This window comes from Oryx dammah, unplaced genomic scaffold, assembly GCF_014754425.2.
Source record: "Oryx dammah isolate SB20612 unplaced genomic scaffold, SCBI_Odam_1.1 HiC_scaffold_10, whole genome shotgun sequence".
Lineage (NCBI taxonomy): Eukaryota > Metazoa > Chordata > Mammalia > Artiodactyla > Bovidae > Oryx > Oryx dammah.
In genome coordinates, this window is record NW_024070194.1 from 22,858,193 (window position 1) to 22,876,408 (window position 18,216).

Here is an 18,216-nt window from a genome sequence, read left to right on the forward strand (position 1 = left end):
ACCTCCGGCTCGCCATTGTCTCATTGTTTGCCGAGGGAAGCTCCAGGAGGAAATTAACCTGCTGCTCACCCCAAGCAGGGAGTTTCACCCCCAGTCCCCACTGGGAATGACTGGGGCCTGGGCAGGAGGGGGTGGGGGCAGGTAGTAGACAATACAACAGGCAGCCTTGAAAGGAGTGAGCTCCCAGGCAGGGAAAAATGCAAGCAGAAGGGCCATTCCTTGACAGATGTACTAGGCTCTATCACGGGCCAGGGTGTGCATAAGGGAACTGGAGACACAGATATGAGACAGAGGTCTTCTTAAGGGCCCTGCAGCTGATGGGAGCTGCTGTGTAGGGGCCTCAGGGCCAGATGGCTCTGCAGGCTGGACAGGTGACAAAGTCTGAGAGCATGTAGGCAATGGGGAGTGGTGGGGCATAAAGCAAAATGAAGACTGAGGGAATCTCCTAACAGCCTTTAGATCCTGATTTCATTTTAACAAGGTGCAAATGAAAAAAATGCTCAAAATCCTTCAAGCTAGACTTCAGCAATACGTGAACCAAGAACTTCCAGATGTACAAGTTGGGTTTAGAAAAGGCAGAGGAACCACAGATCAAATCGCCAACATCTGTGGGATCATAGAGAAGCCAAAGCAATTCCAGAAAACATCTACTTCTGCTTCATTAGTCAATGAAGCTAAAGCCTTTGATAGTGTGGATCACAACAAACTATGGAAAATGCTTCAAGAGATAGGAAGACCAGACCACCTTACCTGCCTCCTGAGAAACCTGTATGCAGGTCAAGAAGCAACAGTTAGAACTGGACATGGAACAACAGACTGGTTCAAAATTGGGAAAGGAGTACATCAAGGCTGTAATATTTGTCACCCTGCTTATTTAACTTCTATGCAGAGTACATCATGGGAAATGCCGGACTGGATAAATCACAAGCTGGAATCAAGATTGCTGGGGGAAATATCAACAACTTCAGATATGCAGATGATATCTGCCTAATGGCAGACAGTGAAGAGGAGCTAAAGATCCTTTTGATGAGGATCCTTTGATAACGGTGAAATAGGAGAGTGAAAAAGCTGGCTTGAAACTCAACAGTCCAAAAACTAAGATCATGGCATCCAGTCCCCTCACTTCATGGCACATAGAAGGTGAAAAGTGACAGATTTTATTTTCTTGGGCTCCAAAATCACTGTGGACAGTGACTGCAGCCATGAAATTAAAAGACGCTTGCTCCTTGGAAGGAAAGCTATGACAAACCTAGACAGTGTATTTATCAAAAAGCAGAGACAGCACTTGCCAGCAAAGGTCCATATAGTTAAAGCTATGGTTTTCCCAGTAGTCATGTATGGATGTGAGAGTTGGACCATCAAGAAAGCTGAGCACTGAAGAATTGATGCTTTTGAATTGTGGTGCTGGAGAAGACTCTTGAGAGTCCCTCAGACAGCAAGGAGATGAAACCAATCAACCCTAAAGGAAATCAACCCTGAATATTCATCAGAAGGACTGATGCTGAAGCTGAAGCTCCAATACTTTGGCCAGCTGATGTGAAGAGCTGACTGACTCATGGGAAAACACTCTGACGCTGGGAAAGATTGAGGGCAGGAGGAGAAGGGGATGACAGAGGATAAGATGGTTGGATAGCATCACCAGTTGAATGGACATGAGCTTGAGCAAACTCTGGGAGATAGGGAAGGACAGGGAAGCCTGGCGTGGTGCAGTCCATGGGGGTCACAAAGAGTCGGACACGACTTAGCGACTGAACAACAATAAAATGGAACAAAATGAATCCCCTAGACTGGTGGAGTGTGCAGACTCTCAGTCTAGACTTTAGAAAGGAATTCTTGTTCTGGGGTAAAATTGGGTCCCTGGTTATTATTGGCATCCCACACTGCTGACTTTGGCTGGAGCTGTGGTGGTCGCTTCCCAGCATACTGATGGCATCCCACCTCAAGTACCTGTCAGTCATTTGGCATCTCTGAAGCCTTGGGAACTCCCAGCCAGGACTTGGGAGCAACCGACCCTCTCCAGAGGCAGCCCTCTCTCATGCGGGTAGGGGGTTGAAGTGAGTGGATTATTGTCTCAGCCTCTTACTGGAGACGACTTGCCTCGGCTGCTCAGAAGGTCAGCGGTGAGACAGAACACCTTTACCCATACTGGAAATGGCTCAGTCACTCCTTTTTTTTTTTTTTTTTTAAATTGCTTTTCCTCCCTTCTTTGTTTCAGTCTCCCAAATTTCCCCCTTGCTTCCTGGGCTACTTGGCACTCAAATCCTTGTCTCAGGTTCTGGTCTCAGGGGAATCCAAGCTAAGACAATCTCTAACATTCTTTCTGAATACAGTTTATGATTCTAACCTTCTGTGATTCTAAGATTGAGTGACTTTCACTCTGCGATTACAAGTTTTCATAAGTTAATCCATCTGTGATTCCAGAATGGCATCATTCTAATGTGGCCAAAACACACCTCTCAGCCATGTACTCAGACATGCAAAAAAATGTAACACTCCATTTTCTATAAGGATTTTGCTTCTCCTGAGCTCCTATTTTTCCTGATGCCAAAAAATGCAAACTTCAATCAAATCTAGGCAAAAAAAAAAAAAAAAGCTATTTCAGATTTGAATGAAATTGAGTGAGTCAAACTTTCCCTGTCTTCCGTTTTTTCCTGGATTGATTTAAGTCCTGGATGGGTGGGAGCATCTTGTATTGGTTGGGGGTGAATGGGGAGGTCTATGACTGGTATTTCTCAAGATGTAGCAGCCCCTCTGCCCCGGCCCCGCCAGCTCTCCAGCGTGCCTCCCCTTGGGATCCACTGAGAAAAACTCCACTCATGTTGATAATTTGACTTCCAGAGCCAAAGAAACATAGTTCTTCCTGTGACACTGAATGTAAATACAGTTATAGTCACTCCATTCTTAGTCACCTGGGAAAAGATTTGAACATTGTTTGCACCTCATGAAACATGGTATGCAAATTCATCATTCAGTCTATTTGTTGAGTATCTATTGTGTGTTGGGCATTGTGCCAGGCATTGAAGATACACAGATGAGAAGACAGACATGATCCCTCCCTCCTGTCATTCACAAGCCAAATAAAGTGTGTATATTTATAACTTACATAGCATGGTGTCTGTTATGAAGGAAACAAATAGGGTAGGCAGAGAACACCTCTTTGAGGAGTTAACATTTAATCCAAGACTAAGAATCTAAGGTCGAGAGAAGCCACCAGAAGAGCTGTCAGGAAAGGGAGATTCTGGGTTGTGTTTGTAGCTATAAGCATTTTGTAATGTTGAAGACATCACTTGCATTTCTTTTATACTTTGCCTTTCCTTTCTCCTGTTTGTTAGGGGCCTCTATCACCTTAGACAGGGGATAGTGAGGCAGAAATGGAAGAAATTCTTTTTTGAGTCTCAAAGTCCTAAGCTTTTGGTTTGAAAAAAATATAGAAATTTAGTCAAAGCCCTGAAGAATTTGACCATATACAATTTATGCTGTAACTAACAGTGGGAAGAATGGGTGAATCAAAATTGGTTTTCCTCTGTAGGAAATGAGATAAAGATTATCTGGGAAGTGGGGAGAAAGGAAGTGTAGCAAAGATATTTAGTCATCAGGCAGTTATCAGACTTCCCCTTCTGTAGCTGCAGATGGTCACACAGCTGAAGACTACATTTCCCAGTGCCCTTTGCAATTAGATGTGGCCGCATGACTAGGTACTGACAAAGGACATGTGAACCCAATGGTGTGTACAACTTCTGGGTTATGTATTTAAAGAAAAATGGGACAGTCTATCATCACTCCTCTCCTACTCCTGCCAGCTGGAGTTTGACATGCCGGCAGAAGCTGGAGCGGCCGTCTTAGACCATAAGATGAAAGCCACATGAGAAGGATATCAGAGCAATAAAATGGAAGGAGCTAAGATCTCTGACACCAGGGGACTCCTTCCCTCTACTTCCTACCCTCTACTGGTTAGTGCGAGAGAAATCAACTTCTATCTTGTATCAGTTCAGTTCAGTCACTCAGTCATGTCCAACTGTTTGTGACCCCATGGACTGCAGCATGGCAGGCCTCCCTGTCCATCACCAACTTCCAGAGCCTGCTCAAACTCATGTCCATCGAGCCAGTGATGCCATCCAACCATCTCATCCTCTGTCATCCCCTTCTTCTCCTGCCTTCAATCTTACCCATCATCAGGGTCTTTTCCAGTTAGTCAATTCCTCGCGCCAGGTGGCCAAAGTATTGGAGCTTTAGCTTCAGCATCACTCTGTCTTATATGGGACATAGTTTGGCCTGTGTTACTCTAGATAAATTCACATCCCAAGTAATACAGAAGGTTGGATACAGGAAGCTATAAAGTGAGTACATACTGGTGTGTGACCCTGAGGAAAGAATACAGAAACCTCAGGTAATCTTAAGGGATCAGAGAGCAGAATTTATGGTTTCAGTCCTGGGTTAAATCTAAGAAAGCTGTGAACCTAGATGTCCAAGAAGGTGTGCAGGCCCCCTGGACCACGACTGTTTCTGCACATACCAGGAGGTGAGAGAGCACGTCATCTGAGCAGAGAGAGTGAAACAAGATACCCAGAATTGACCAAGATTAAGTTTATACCACTTAGTGGAATGGAGACTATTTACACTGGGAGGGGCCTAAGAATTGCATTTGCTTCACCTCTCCTCCCCCTCCTTCCCCTTCTCCTCCTTCCTTCTCTTTCTTCCTCTTCTCCTGCTTCTCCTTCTCTTCTCTTTTTCCTCTCCTTTCTTCTTCTCCTTCTTGTTCTTGTCCTCTTCTTTCTCCTCCTCTTTCTTCTTCTTCGCCCCCACCCCTCCCAATACATTTTTGGCTGAACACCAAGGCTCAGGTTCAGGTCCCAGCCCAGTCCATCAGTGTGCTGTGTAGTCTTGAGCACATTGCATCACTTCTCTGACCTGGAGTGATCTCACTGGGAACATAAAGAGGCTGAACTCCAGTTTGTTCAAGGTGGCTCTGTCTTCATTAGCATTCCATGGCTCTTCTCTATATCTGATACTGAAGAGGGCTTAGGAAATGTGTGACAAAGTTTCTCTCTTCCAATTCATGAAGTAATTGGACACAAAGAGATGAGGATACACATATGTACACACTTAAACAAATGAACATGGATAACCAAACATCACAGTAGCCGAGAGGAAATATGGTGTCAAGGTTTAAGATGCAGGCTTTGGAACTGAACAGTCCAGAGTTTCACTCCCATCTTCTTCACTAACTAGCTGATGGTATTTCTCCGAGTTTTAACTTTCTCATATTTAAAATGGGAATAATAATAGCTACCTTTAGGGTTCTCATGGACAGAAAATGAAATAATGTATATAGAGTACCAAGCTCAATGCCCAGCACATGGTGGGCACTCAATAAATGGTTGTATTTATTGAGTCTGTTGTAATGAATGAGAACTGTCAATCCTGGTAGGAACCGGTGAAATGTAGAAAAGGGCAGGGTGAAGCGGAGGTCTCAAGTGCAGAGCAGAAAAATCCCTGAGGGTTGGAATGTGGGAAGGCAAGCCATGAATGGTGCAGGGATGTGCAAAATGATTAGCAGAGGGGATAAGGTACTACTAGAGGGAGAAGGAGAAAAGATACACAGAAACAAGGTGGAACCAGGCTTGAGAAAATCTCTTCCTCCCCTGGATCTTATTTTCCTTATTTGTAAAGTAAGTATAACAATATCTGCCTTTCAGTGTTGTTGCAATGATTACGAGAGATGCCAAGGTCAAGTACCCATGAAGAGGCCTGGTTAGGGAAACATACCAAATATCAGTTTCATTCACCTCCCAGGGAAGAGGTAGTCACACAATATCAAGGCAAGAGGGACCCTCAAAAATATATACATGGTGACACACATGCCTATACATGGACTGTTTGCACATCATACATCAATCTGCCCAGCTACCATTCATCCATTTTTCATACATCCATTCAAACACTAACAATTCATTTATCACCCATCCACCATCCATCTAGCCAAATGTCTATTCAGACTTCACCCACCATCTATTCCTTATCCATCATCATATATTCCCCACCAACCCACTATCCATCTACCTATCATCCATTCTATATCCAGCCTTCATCAATCTATTTACCACCCATACTTCTATTCAGTCAGCCACCCAGCTAGCCATCATAATTCCATCTATTTATCTATCATCCATCCAACCATCATTCATCTGTTCACCATTCACTAGCCATTAATAGCCATTCACCATCTTTCATACAATCGTTAGTTCCCATCCACCCATTCTTTATGCATCTATTTATCCCTCATCCAGCCATCCATTCATTATTCCACTTGTCATTTATCTTTCTACTCTTTCTCATACCTCAAGTATCCACTCAACATATATTCTTCATTCATTTCTTCATATCCATCATTCACAAGTTAATCATCAAGTCACCAATCTAGGTTCCCTCTATTTCTCTTCCATCTACTATCCATACTTCATTCTTTTACTAAATATCTATCATTTATTAGGCACATCTATCATCATCTATGCAACAGACATCTATGAAGCCGCATACAGTTAATCTAAACATTTTATCATCAATTTGTATCCATCTATCCATTTATGTTTCATCCATCTATTTATGTTTCATTTTCCGGGTTGCCTAGGGATAATCTACACTAGGCTAGGGATACAGGCTAAATAAACTACAATCTGTCCTCAGGTAGTTCAGAGTCTAGTAGAGAAAAAGTGACAAGCTAGGAAGTAGTTAAACATAACGTTATGGCTTCTGTTATAGCAGAATGATTGTACCAAGCACTGTGGGGGAGAACACAGAGAAGACAGCCCATAAACTCTGAAGGAACAAAGGAAGGATTATCAGGAGGGGTGGCTATTAAACTGGGTTTTAAAGGATGAGTAGAAGTTCAACTGGTGTTTCTGTTGGGGGAAAACTGAGTCCTAAAGCCGGGAAGTGAGCACACAACCTTACTGAGAGCAACAAAGTAGAGACTTGTAACTGCCTGCAGCCTCCTAGACTAATATTTCCACTTTCCAAATCTGGGCAGACATGTCAGTGAAGAAAAACCCACGTCCAGGCAGGGGAGGGGCTCCTAAGATGGGAAGGTGAAGAGGATTTCCTTAGACCTCAGCTCTCCATTCACGGAGAGGTAACAGCAGAGGCCCTAGGAACTGGCATGAATTTGACAAACAGAAGAAAAGAATGGCCTTGGGAGGCAAGAAAGGGACAGGGAGCTGGTGAAGTGAAAACATTTAGTCTTTAGCTTCTTAGGTGAAGATGGGTCAGAAAAGAGACACCTAGTATATCCTTCGGAGAAGGCAATGGCACCCCACTCCAGTACTCTTGCCTGGAAAATCCCATGGATGGAGGAACCTGGAAGGCTGCAGTCCATGGGGTCGCTGAGGGTTGGACACGACTGAGGGACTTCACTTTCACTTTTCACTTTCATGCATTGGAGAAGAAAATGGCAACCCATTCCAGTGTCCTTGCCTGGAGAATCCCAGGGACAGGGGAGCCTGGTGGGCTGCCGTCTATGGGGTCACACAGAGTTGGACACAACTGAAATGATTTGGCAGTATATCCTTGTAACCTTTACTCAGGTAATTATTAATAATATTGCTACACTTTTACAGCCATGTTTTATTCATCACAGACTATGTGTTAAGCTTCCCATGCATTATCTCATTTTGTTCCCCACCCCTCAGAAAGCCCAAGAAGTAGTTACTACTTTTATTTCAGTTTTACAGATGAGGAAACTGAGTCTCTGAGAAATTAATTTATTGTTGTTATTCAGTTGCTAAGTCAGGTCCCACTCTTTATGACCCAATGGACTGCAGCACACCAGGCTTCCCTGTCCTCCACTATCTCCCGGAGTTTGCTCACGTTCACATCGATTGAGTCAGTGATGCTATCTAACCATCTCATCCTCTGCCTTCACCTTCTCCTTTTGCCTTCAATCTTTCCCAGCATAAGGGTCTTTTGCAATGAGTCGGCACTTCGTATCAGGTAGCCAAAGTATTGGAGTTTCAACTTCAGCATCAGTTCTTTGATGAATATTCAGGGTTGATTTCCTTTAGGATTGACTGGTTGGATCTCCTTGGTGTCCAAGGGACTCTCAAGAGTCTTCTCCAGAGAAGTTAATGTGCTGTGTTTAGCCGCTCAGTCGTGTCAGACTCTGCGACCATATGAACTGTAGCCCACCAGGCTCCTCTGTCTGCAAGGATTCTCTAGGCAAGAATACTGGGGTGGGTTGCCATGCCCTCACCAGGGAGTCTTCCCAAATTAGTGATCGAACCCAGGTCTCCCACATTGCAAGCGGATTCTTTACCATCTGAGCCAACAGAGAAGCCCTTTTTTCCCTGCTAGGGCCGACCTAACCAAATCTTCAATGAAAAACAAAAGACTCAGTTCAAGTAGGGGTAAGAACAAGAGTGAGAATAAGAGAAGTTAATGCTAGGATTTAAATCTAGTTCATGTGGCTACAAATTCCATGTCTTTCTCATTCCACTTCCTCTCTCTCATGGTCCTTTAGGCATGGTGTATGGTTGTGCTGGTCACTGAGCATCGGGGGTGACTAGGGAAGGAGTTGGGGCAATGGGAAGAGGAGAATCATACATAACTTAGGCAAAGTCACTCAGGTACTAAAACGTGTGCTCCGTCACATTGGAGATTATCCCTGTATCACCAGACTTTTAAACTGTGTCTGGCACATAGTAGATAATAAATATTTGTTTTTGCTTGAATTCTTATAAACTTTGTTATTATTATTATTTTAAAATGTGACTGATAGCTTAGGACAAGGTCAGTCTTTATTTTTTTAAATTTTATCTATTTGTCTTTGGCTGCACTGGGTCTTTGTTGCTGCCTGTGCGCTTTTCTCTAGTTACGGCAAGCAAGGGCTACTCTCTTGTTGCAGGGCCAAGCTCTAGAGTGTTTGGGCTTCAGTAGTTGTGGTACATGGGCTTAGCTGCCCTGTGGCATGTGGAATCTTCCTGGACCAGGGACTGAACCCATGTCCCTTGCATTGACAGGCAGATTCTTAACCACTGGGCCATGAGCGAAGTCCTTGATTGAATTCTTTTGCAAAGAAAATGGGTGACCAATTAGAATATAGAGCATATACACTCAGTTGTTCTAACGCAAATCCTAAGTAATGATAGCATAAAGAAGAAAGTAATTTCTTTGTTTCAGGCCTGGACATAATAACTCAGGACTAGCTTGATAAAGTTGGGTCCCAGGCTTCTCTTAGCTTTTAGCTCTGCCATCCCTAAGGTGTTGCCTGGCTCCTTATGGTCTCAGATAGCTCCTCCATGTCTACACCATGGCCAGCCAGCAGGGGTGGGGTTGGGGGAAGGAAAGGGGCAGTCATGACTTGGAAGACATGCAGGGTACTCTGCACACCACTGGTCAGAATTTAGTCACATGGCTAGAACTAGCTGCAAGGGAGAAGCTGGGAAATAGTCTATTTTGTGCGGCTAAGTGTCCAGCTAAAGATCAGAGGTTTTATTTCTGTACAAGAAGGGGAGAATGGGTATGAGGGCCAGCAGTGGTCTCTGTCACAAATGAGGACCCTTTGTGTGAGCACCAGTATTCTTCATGGTGTGAAGACTCCATAGGGACAGATATGGTCTCTCCCACTAGACTGCTGGCTCCACGAGGGGCAGGAGGCTATGTTACACCACCCTGATATCCCTGGTAGCTTCCAGCTCAGACTTAGGAAGGAAGCTCTCTCAGACCTTGGATAGAGTTTTGATGATATGATGGAATCAGAACAAGTGGGTTAGAGGGCTTTTGCCTGGTGACGATCAAATGGAGAGGACTAAAGTTCAGGCTGGGCATCTGGGAGGAAGCCAGCAATAGTGGAGGGACTCAGGAAGGTGACTTACGGGAGGACTGGATTGGGTGAAGGGGCAGAGAAGATCTTGGAAGGAGGAGGCAGAGTTGGGGGCAGAAGGGACCGTGCAGTAATCACAGCTCTTCTGCAGTAACATGCTCAGCAGTCCACAGAGCATCTTGCCTTCTGCTACCTCATTGGTGAGGCCAGATGGTGCCTGAATTTAAGTGGGGGACATGAGGTGCATCTTGAATGCCACTAGCCTGTTCTGTTCCTATCAGAGAACCAGCACTGGTTTCCTCCCTCCCTCCTTACCTCCCTCCTACTCTCCCTCCCTCTTTTCCTTCCTTCCTTTCCCCTTTTATTTATTCAGTTTATCTCAGAAATTTGGAAGGATTCCATCTTGTCCTGGGAGCTTTAAAGACTCCAGGTCTATTCTAAACTGGGAAGCACATAACCCCATTCTATCTATCTATCTATCTCATATACAAGTGTATATAAACATATACACAGACACACGCATGTGTACATACGTGTATATAATCATCTACTCTGTCAGTGCTAGCCACTCTGCTAGTCTCTGGGGAACACACTGGTGAACAAGTTGAAGTCCTTGCCCCCTGGAATGTACAGTGAGGAGAGACAGATAATACACAAATGAATACACAAATAACTACAATTATTAAATTATTAAATCAGTGCTACAAAGTTAATTAAATTATTAAATCAGTACAGTGGCTTCCCTGGTGGCTCAGTGGTAAAGAATCCTTCTGCCAGTGCAGGAGACATGGGTTTGATCCCTGGTTGGGAAGATCCCCTGGAGAAGGAAATGGTAACCCACTCCAGTTTTCTTGCCTGGGAAATCCCAGAGGAGGCTGGAAAGCTGCAGTCCGTGGGGTTGCAAGAGTCGAAAACGACTTAGTGGCTAAACAACAAGTACAGGATGCTATGAGAACATAATCACGTTTCATTCCAGCATTCATTATACAAATATTTAACAAGGGAGGTTATATACATTAAAAATAAGTTTTTCAAAAGAAAAATCATGCTCCTTGTTCAAACATAAAATGAACATGTGTCAAAGTTTTTATTTAAATGATTAATTAATGAGAGAAACAATAAGGTGTTAAAAACTAGATCAAAGGAGAAGCCAAAGCATATATATGCTGAAATTAATTTGTTAAGATGCAAAACTATTTTCTTCCAAGAGGGATGGGGAGGGGAGTGGGGGAATTGATTATACCTCCAGCAGATAAAACTTACTTGCTTCCCGATGAGCAAGAATTGTTTGTTCACTACCAGTCTTGTTACAACTTACACGGAGATACGCCACAGCTCAAAGAAAAGGAAAGGGATATACTATCATAGAATCAGTTAACCCAAAATGAGGCAAAGACTAGGGATAAGAGTCTATAGGACAGCCGGTGATCTTTGTGGTTCTCGTTTTGTTTTGCATTTTGCCATTTTGAAGCCGTTTACAATTTTCCTTAATATGAGTCAAATCTGTGCTAGGTACTGGTAATACAGAGGTAAACCATACAGACACAATATCTCCCTCAGGGAGAAGAATGTTAAATGTTCCCTTAAGTTCTTATCGTGGGGCAGTGGGCTAGTGAACAGAAAGTTTTGGGAAGCCAAACCAAGTCTCTGCTATTTTTGTTCTAATAGTCAGATCAGATTATAAAGCACTTTATAGCCTGAGAAAAACCAGGGCTCTTCTGTCTAGTTCTAAATCCCCAAACAAGCAAAGCCTTGAGGCTTTCCTGTGAATTTCCACCTCTCTAACAAAAACAACTTTATTTCTTACTTCTGCAAAACTATGTCCAAAAATAAGTGATTACCTTTGCAGATATAATAATCTGGTGAGAAAATCATTTTTTCTAACTTGGAGAGACTAATCCTTGGTAATTTTTTCCCTTGATGTATCTGTTGCATTTTTATTTTGTTTATACAAATATCTGTTGTATCGTATCTGTCGTCTTTGTTGCTGCACAGGCTTTTCTCTAGTTGTAGAGAGCGGGTGCTAAACTCTCGAACTGCAGTGCAAGGGCGTCTCATTGTAGCTGCTTCTCTTGCTGTGGAGCACAGGCTCTAGAGTGTTCAGACTGCAGTAGTTGTGACTCCCGGGTCTGGAGCATAGACTCAGTAGTTGTGGCACATGGGCTTTGTTGTCCCATGCCACGTGGGAATCTTTCCAGACTAGGGATTGAACCCATGTGTCCTGCATTAACAGGCAGATTCTTTACCGCTGAGCCACAACGGAAGCCCCACTGTTATATTTTTTATTCAGTGATTTATCATTCTAAAACTTGGACCCTCTTGTAAAACTTCTTTTCAGGTAAATTTTTGTTTGCTTTCTAACTGCTTTTGTCTCTAAATTTTCTTTGAGACAACTAACAGTTATATACACTCACACATGCCAAACAACCAGGATGAGCCCCAGGATAATTATACACTGTTCTAAGTGCGTGAAATAAATCAATGCAGTGACACAATCAAGATGAACTGGGGACAACAAGGTCCTACTGTATAGCATAGGAAACTATATTCAATATCCTGTGATAAACCATAATGGAAAAGAATATGAACATGAATATGTACAATGTACAACTGAGTTCTTTCTAAATTAACACAACATTGTAAATCAACTATACTTTAATTAAAAAGAAAAATAAAACTTGGGAAGAGGGGAAAGATTACTTCAGATAAGGAGTCAGCAAACTTTTTTTCTGTAAGGGACCAAACAGTAAATATTTAGGCTTTGAGGCACATCTAGTCTCTGTCACAGTTCTGAGCTCTGAATTATAATGGGAAACAACCATAGACACTATGTGAATAAATGTATATGGCTGTGTTCCAATAAAACTTCATTTATAAAAACAAATGGTGGGCCAGATTTGGAATATGGGCCATTGTTTGCTAATCTCTGCTTTAAATAATGCAGTTTTACAAGGGCTTCCTGAGAAGATATTTAAGATGAAGCCTGAAGAATGAGAAGAAGCCAGTGTCCCAAGCAGAGTGGACAGGATGTGCTAAGACCACGGGGTAGAAAAGAGTCTGGTGTGTCTGAGGAATAGCAAAGGGACCAGTGGCAGAAGCGCAGTTATAAGAGTGAAGAAATGAATGAGCGAATGAACTCAGAGCCTAACACAAAGTCGCTTACATAACAGGGCCTAATAAATATTTGTTAAGATCTGAGTGGGTGATATATTCACAAAGTTCAAAAAGTATAAAAAGGGATCCTGTGAAGAGTCTCATTCCCAGTCTGTCTGCTTCCCACCACTTTTATCCATTTCTGATCTTTTCAAACTTTCTTCATTTAGATTTATTCAAATGAAAACTACATCCTTGACCCCCAGGCCATGCTTGGTGAGAGCAGCTGGGACTGAACAGGTGGAGACTGCTCTGTCCAAGTACAAGAACCAGAGCTCCGAACTCAGGCTCCATCCTGGCTGGGGCTCTGACCCTCTCCACCCTGGCCTGTGTGCAGGGGAGGCACGGCCCCTCCACAGGAAAAACGGCTTCCGAAGAGTGGGTGGAGTGGGACAGGTCCCACCTGAGCTGCTGCCAGGTGGAGCCACTCCCAACCTAAGAACAACTGAGCCCAGAGTGGAATTTTCCTCCGTTTCCCGTTTTCCTTCAACTTGTTGAGGAGAAAGTCTCTGTTGAATGCTGGTGTGTTTTTAACACCTCTCTTAACACTTACTTCCCTTTTTAACAGAGAGCAGGCCTCCACCTCCGAGCCTTCGGCAGGCAGCTGGATCTGGCAAGAATTTAATGACATTGTTTTGTTTTCATTGTACTTATTTTTATGGTTACCTTCTATTTATGGCATGAGATACTGGTTTTCCATTTATGGAGGGATCTAAAATTCCCTTTTGAAATGAATATATTTATGTTTTTAAATGAGGGTTCATTTAAAGAAAAAATAATATTATGTAACTGATGGCACAGGTGGTACCCAGACATGGAAAAAACTGAAAAGAGGGACATGATGAGCTGAAAGGGAGGAAAGGCCTCTTAGGTCAAATGCCTTGCCAGCCCCTGTGGAACAGAAAGGACCTCTGAGGCTTGGCAAGGGGAAGGAACTTTTCTAAAGTCACATAGATGACATGGACTGAGACTTGGACCTCCTGATCCCCTTGTGGTGGGGATATACTGTGCCAGAGTGATAGGGCAGGGGTCAGGAACCATGTATACTCTCGCGGCCACTGCGCTAGCCAGGGTCAGGGTCTTTCCAAAGATGGCCAAACACAGACTGAATGTAAAGAGGGCTTGGGTTGTGAAGGAGAGGAGAGAAGCACAGTGGTGTCCCTCAAGCAGAGTCCATGTGCTAGACCCTGGGCTGAGACCTTGCCCCAAGGGCACTCACAGATTCAAGGGGAAGACAAAAATAACTTAAGTTCCTGGTGTCAGTGTGGCCAGTGCGCCAGTAGAGGCATAGCTGTCACATCCATCACTACTGATATCTGGGACTTTGCCTGCTCTGGAAGCCATTTCTTTTGGGAAAACCACCCCTCCTCCCATTCTTGGTTTTGTAACTCAGGTCAGGCAAACCGTACACCCACTTCAGAGATGGTCATAGGATTAGGTCTAACCAATCAGAGCACTTTGTCCATCCAGCCGTAGTGATTGGCACAGGTCAGTAATGTGACCCAAAGCAGACCAATGGGGGCCTTCTCTTGGACTTCTGCTGGAACTACTAGAAAAGGGGCCCAGTCCAAGGGATTTCTAAAAGGATGAGTCCTGATCTAGCATTATTAGCAGTCATCTTTGCTACCAAAAGAGGAGATGCTATCTGTGAATGAAGCTGACATTCAGGAAAGTAGGGCTAAGAGATGGAGAGGAAAAAAGGGTAAAGGATAAGCTGACATCCGGGAAAGCAGGGCTAATGATAGCCTAACCTCACCTGGATTCCAGCCATGAAATCAAATGCCCTGCACTCAGTTCTGGAACCAATAACTTAACTTTTTTTTTCTCCCCATCAATTACTTTGAGCTGGATTTTTGTCACTTACAACCAAAAGAAAACCGGCCAACTCCAGGCAGAAACACAATGTCACAGGCAAGTTAGAAAGAGAGAGAGGTTGGAGTGATGAAAATTTGTCTGGAATCCTTTCTGTGGAGGTGGGATTGAGCAGGGTTTTGAAAAGCAGAAGAGGATTTTGATGCATGAGGAAGGAATGATCTTTCCAGTAAGGGGAGCAGCTCAGGCAGTAGAACAGTGCTGGGACCACATAGCCATTGTGGCTGGAGAGAGGAGGAGGGCTAGAGAAGTGCTGGGAGAGGGGCTGACAAGAAGGAATGTGCTCAAATTTTGCAGAAATTTTCTACTTCTCTGCCTGTATCTTCCTTCTCTGGAAGATAAGTTAATTTACCCACAACCATTTTGTTGTTGTTCAGCTTCTCAGTTGTATCTGACTTTTTGTGATTCCATGGACTGCAGCATGCCAGGCTTCCCTGTCCTTCAGCATCTCCTGGAGTTTGCTCAAACTCATGTCCATTGAGTCATTGATGCCATCTAACCATCTCATCTGTCATCCCCTTCTCCTCCTGTCCTCAATCTTTCCCAGCTTCAGGGTCTTTTCTAATGAGTCAGCTCTTCACATCAGGTGGCCAAAGTATTGGAGCCTCAGCTTTAGCATCAGTCCTTCCGGTGAATATTCAGGGTTGATTTCCTTTAGGATTGACTGGTTTGATCACCTTACTGTCCAAGGGACTCTCAAGAGTCTTCTCCAACACCGCATCAAACTTCAAAAGCATCAATAAACCATTTAATGAGCACCTATTATGTGCCATGTATGGTTGTGAGAGTTGGACCATAGAGAAGACTGAACACTAAAGAACTGATGCTTTTGAACCGTGGTTCTGGAGAGGACTCTTGAGAATTCCCTGGACTGCAAGGAGATCAAACTAGTCAATCCCAAAGGAAATCAACCCTGACTATTCATTGGAAGGACAGATGCTGAAGCTGAAACTACAATACTTTGTCCACCAAATGCAAAGAACTGACTCACTGGAAAAGACCCTAATGCTGGGAAAGACTGAGGGCAGGAGGAGGAGGGCAGAGGATGAGATGGTTGGGTGGCATCATCGACTCAATGGACATGAGTTTGAGCAAACTCTGGGAGATGGGGAAGGACAGGGAAGCCTGGCATGTTGCAGTCCATGGGGTTGCAAAGAGTCGGACACAACTTACCAAGTGAACAACAACTACATGCCAGGTACTGTTGAAGGGCTGGTGAGGCAGCAGTGAACAACACAGCCAAAGGCCATGCTATCTTGTAGCTTCCATTCTACACAAACAGACAATAAACATGATAAATTGATAAATAAGTATCATAACGTCAGGTAGTAATAATGTACAAAGAAAAACTAGGACAAAGTGGATGAAGATTGGTGGAGAGCTGTTTGGGATTATGAAATGTTCTAAAAACAGATGGCAGTGATGGTGTACAAGGTGAAAGTACTTAATGTCACTGAACTGTACCTGCAAAATGGTTAAAATGGTGAATTTTATGTTATGTCTATTTTATCAGAATTTAAAAAATAGATGGGTGGAGGAGCACTATTGTAGTGATGGTAGTCAGGGCAGACCTCCTTGAGGAGGTGACATTTGAGCAAAGATATGAAAAATGGGAATTAGTGAGCCTGAGGATACATAGAGGAAGAGCAGTCTAGGCAGAGGGAACTGCACAAACAAAAACCAGGAGGCTGGAGTGTGCCTGGTGCATTGTGAGAATTGCTAGCAAGCTGGTGTGCCTGGGGCCGAGAGGGCAAGGGGGGAAGGCAGAGAACAAGGGGGACAGGGAGGGAGGAAGATGAGGCCACATGGGGGGCAGAAGCTGGAGCACAGGGAGAGAACTTTGGATTTGGTTGTAAGAGTGATGGGAACCCTTACAAGTGTGGGCGGGAGAAGGGGCAGGAGTTGGCCCTTTCTATTCAACTGTCCCCCTCTCTCCAGCACTGTCTCTTAATCAGGCCAGTTATCTCACCTCTGCTTTCTGAATATTGCTCCTGGGCTGCTGCCCTCTTCTGCCTACCTTCGTGATCACTACCTAATTCATCGTTTCTTAACACGGATGATACAAGCAGCCTCCAACCAGCCTTCAGGCCTCCTGCTAATAGGGCCTCCACCATGTCTACTGGAGGCTTTTTCTACCTGCACTCGTGACCAGTCCTTCCCTTGATGAGCCGTGTCTTCCCACTTTCCAATCCAACCCTGTCCAGCTCTCCAATCTCTTCTTCCCTCACGTTCATCTCCCCCCCATACCTTGGCCACTCAGAGCCTTCCAGGGGGTCCCCCTGCTGCCTCGGGCTCTCTCCTCAAGGCTGGTGCATGTACCCTCTCCTCCACACAGGTCCCTTTTTACCTAGAGAATCTCCCCCATGATCCTTTAAGAGTCAACCCAGCACCACTCTCTGAAGAGACTTCCGTGACTATCCCCACCCCAGGCCACCTTAGCTGCCTCCTCTTCTGTGTTCCCCCGCCTCTTCCACCAGCAGTCCAGAGGACACTGTCACTCATGGCTGCTTGGTTTGGTTTGATTTTTTCCAAACCTCTACCTCTCCTAACCTCCTGGAACCTCCTAGTTCTCTGCTCATAGTATGTTCTCAATAAATATTTGTGGAATAAATGAATGAGTTTGGAATGTATCTTGCAGAAACAACAATAAGTAACTTGGTTTAAGGATGTGCTATGTGCCAAGCTAAATACTTTACAGTCTGGATCTAATTTCTTTTTTCACAGTCTTAGGAGGAACCTACTATAATTAGTCCCATTTTAGAGATGGGAAAACTGAGGCTTGGTGAGATTAAGCAATTTCCCCATAGCCCTGAAACCTAGAAGCAGTGGAGATGGGAGAAGAGCTGGCAGCTGAGCTGACAGTTCAGAGTGCCCAGTTTGAAGTCATGGGCACATCACACAGCCAGGGGAGGTTTTAATAGCATTATTGGGCCCATGGTGGGGTTTCCGGGAGTCTCTGAACTTTATATGAAGCTCAGTTGTTCATGAGCTGTTTTCAGACAGCAGGCTGATTGCTGTCATCAGAGTCTCAGAGGGGTTCTTGATAACCACTATGTTCAAGATGTTCTTCTGCATACAAGAGAAAGGTGGAGAATCTTTGAATATTGGACTGATGAATTCCAAGTTATGCTTTGGAAGGATCACTTGGGCATTTCATTGCAGCATTATTCATAAGAGAAAAAATTGGAAATATCCTCAATGTTCACCAAGAATAGACACATTAATTATTTTATGGTAATTCTTCCATAGAAGGGAACACCATGCAGCTGTAAAGATGAGTGAGGAATCTCTTTTAGCACTGATGTGAAATGATTCTAAGATACATTTTTAAGTAAATGAAGGCAAGTGCAGACAAGGGTGTATAATAAGGTTCTGTT